Source organism: Rhinopithecus bieti, unplaced genomic scaffold (assembly GCF_001698545.2).
Source record: "Rhinopithecus bieti isolate Rb0 unplaced genomic scaffold, ASM169854v2 scaffold_5746, whole genome shotgun sequence".
Classification (NCBI taxonomy): domain Eukaryota; kingdom Metazoa; phylum Chordata; class Mammalia; order Primates; family Cercopithecidae; genus Rhinopithecus; species Rhinopithecus bieti.
In genome coordinates, this window is record NW_016804936.1 from 41,201 (window position 1) to 44,947 (window position 3,747).

Here is a 3,747-nt window from a genome sequence, read left to right on the forward strand (position 1 = left end):
AACAGCCCAAACTCCTCTCTCCCCCAATAGCCTGACATCTTTAGTGAGTTAGGATAATCCTAACCTAGAGGCATATATGCCTATGAGATTCCTGGCCTGAAAGGAATAAATCATTTCACAGCATTCATGGGACAGAAAAATAAAAACTAGGACTCCTACAGTAAACAAGTATTACTTCTGTTCAAAACCAACCTACAAGCAAAAAAATCAGCTGGCCCTAGAGTTTTGTAACAGGTACACAGGTCACAGGCAGACAGGCAGGCAGGAACAGGAATTTCCCTGGGTGCATGCTACTTTGGTTCTGCCTCAGAGGCACTAAAAGTCTAGGCCCTGCATTAGCACTCTCTTTTTCTTTCTTAATTAGCCTGGCTAGAGGTTTTTCAATTGTGTTAATCTTTTCAAAGAACCACCATTTGGTCTGTTTATTTTCTCCTGATTTCCTGTGTCCAAATGCATTGATTTCTGTTTTAATTTTTATTAATTCATTTTTTCTGCTCACTGATAATGTCCCTTGCTCTTATGTCTGCTCTGTCTGAAATTAATAAAGTCATTCCCCCTTTCATTTTTTTTAAACCACCTTGAGGTATGATTGACATATTAAAATCTTTACACATTTATTATATACATATTGATAAATTGGAGCTAGGTATATACTTGAGTAACAATCATCACCATCAACACTCTAAACATATACATCACTTATCAAAGTTTTCACCTGTCCCATTTGTTATTAATACCTTTTTTCTTGTTTTTTAGTATTAAGAACATTTAATATAAGATCTATTTCTTTCAGCAATTTTAAATATACAATAGAGTATTATTAGGTATGGTCCCTGTGCTATATAATAGATCTCCGGAACCAATTTATCATGCATAACTGAAATTTTGACCCTCAAACTATCACCTTTCCATTTCTGCCTTACCTCAGTCTTTAGTAACCACCATCTTAATCCCTGTTTCTATGAGTTTGACTAATTTACATATCACAAATAAGTAAAATAATACAGTTTTTGTTCCATGTCTAGTTTATTTTACTTAGCATAATGCCCTCTAGGTCCATTCATTTTGTAACAAATGGCAGAATTTGCTTCTTTCTTAAGTTTGAATATTATTCATATATATATATATAGATAGATAGATAGATATAATATCACAATTTCTTATTTATTCATCCACTGATGGGCATTTACATGTTTCTCATATCTTGGCTATTGTAAACAATGCTGCAGTGAACATAGGAGTGCACAGATTTCTTTGAAATTGTGGTTTCAATTATTTTGGATACATACACCCATAAGTGGGATCGCTAGATCATATGGTATTTCTGTTTCTAATTTGTTGAGAAACCTGCATACTGTTTTTGATAATTGATGTATATATTTACATTTTCACCAAGAGTGTACAAGTGTTCTCTTTTCTCCACACTTGCAGAATAATTTATCTTTTGGCATTTAAATAATAGCCATTCAAACAGATGTAAGGTAATACCTTATTGTGGTTTTGATTTGTATTTCCTGGGTTATTTGTGATATTGAGCAACTAGTCATCTACTTGGAGCATTTGTATGTTTTTTTTGGAAGAATGTCTACTTGGGTCCTTTGCCCATTATTAAAAATTGGGTGTATTTTAGCTGTTCCATGGTATGAGTTTCTCGGATATTTTGGATATTAACCCCTTATCAGATGCATGTTTTGCAAATGTTTTCTCCATTCCATAGGTTGCCTTTTATTTTGTTAATTGTTTCTTAGCTGTGCAGAAGCTTTTTAGTTTGATGTATTCCCACTTGTTTATTTTTACATCTCTTACTTTTGCTTTGTATGTCACATACAAAATTATTGTCAAAATCATTTTATAGGAATTTTCCACTATGTTTTTTTCTAGGATTTTACAGATTCACGCCTTATTGTTGGGTCATGAATTCATTATGCATTGATTTTGTGTATGGAGGAAGATAAGAGTCAAATTTTACCTGTTTTCATGTTGATAACTAGTATTTCCAACACCATTTATTGACATGACCATTCTTTCCATCCTTGTCAAAAGTTAGCTGACTTTATAGGTGAGGATTTATTTCAGGGTTCTTAATTCTGTTCTTTTGGTCTACATGTCTGTTTTATGCCAGTGCCAATACTGTTTTAATAACTATAAATATGTAATATAATTGAAATCAAGAAGTCTGCTGTCTTTAGCTTTGTTCTACTTACTCAAAATTTCTTTGCTTACAGGGTCTTTTCTGGTTTCATGTAAATTTTAGGATAACTTATTCTATTTCTGTGAAAAAGGTCATTGGAATTTTAATAGGGATTGAGTTGAATCTGTTGATTGCTTTGTGTAGTATGAACATTTTAGCAATTTTATCTCTTCAATTCCACAGCACAAAAATATATTTCAATTTATTTTTGTCTAGTTTGTTGTCTTTCAATTGTTTTGTAGTTTTCAGTGTACACCTTTTTCATTTTCTTGATTGAATTTATATCTAATTTTATCTTTTTGATGATATTTTAGATGATATTTTAATAAGATTGTTTCCCTATTTTTTTTCTGATAAGCTGTTAGTATATAGAAATGTAACAGATAATTGTATGCTGATTCTGTGTCCTGAAACATTACTGAGTTGATGTATTAGTTCTGACACTTTTTTGAGAAGTTTTTTAGGGTTTTCTAAATGTAATATCACATTATATGCAAATAGACAGTTTTACTTTTTCCATTCCTACATGTAAGACTTATTTTCTGTTGTCTAATCACACCGGCTAAGACTTCTAGTATTATGTCAATTAGAAGTGGTGAAGTGAAAATCCTTGCCTTGTTCATGATCTTAGAGGAACAGCCTTCAGTTTTTTTAAATTGACTGTATTAGCTGTAGGTGGGTAATATATGACCTTTATTATGTTGAGGTACATTTCTTATATACTTAATTTTTTTAGAGATTTTACCATGAAAGGTTGTTGAACTCACAATTTTTTTTCTACATCTATTGAGATGATCATATGATTTTCAATTTTTATTCTGTTTATGTGTATTGTTGAGGGACTTTTCCTTAGTTCACCTAAAGACGGGGTCCTTGTCACAAGGCCACAAACGATTAGGCTCATAGGCAATTTGGAGGGTGAATAAGGCAGGGTTTTATTGGGTGAAAAGGGAAAAAATGGGAAACAGGTACCGTCTACAAAGCCAGAGTCCCTGCTGTTCGACTTCCTGCCTTGCAGTTGAATCCCAAGTTCCACATAGGAAGAGGAGGGGCGAGGCTTCTCACTGCTTCAAAGAATGAAAACTTCTGTGTCTCCACCCTAGTGTGCTCTCCTCCCAATGCACAGGCCAGCTGGAATTTTGTCAGGGAGCTTCCTGACCTGTCTGTCTCAGTGTCATATTTATTATTTGCATGTGTTAAACATTCTTGCTTCCAAGGTTTAAATTCACTTTTTCAAGGTGTGTAATTCTTATAAAGTCCTGCTGAAGTCAGTTTATAGTATTTTGCTGAGGATTTTCTTATCTATGTACATCAGGAATTGTAATTTTCTTCCTATAGTGTCTGCTTTTGGTATGAGGGTAAAGTTGGCCTCACAGAATGAATTTGAAAGGGTTATATCCTCTCAAAGTTTTAGAAGAGTTTTAGATATAAATGATGAATTGATGGGTGCTGACGAGTTGATGGGTGCAGCACACCAACATGGCATAAGTATACATATGTAACAAACCTGCACGTTATGCACATGTACCCTAGAACTTAAAGTATAAAAAAAAAGA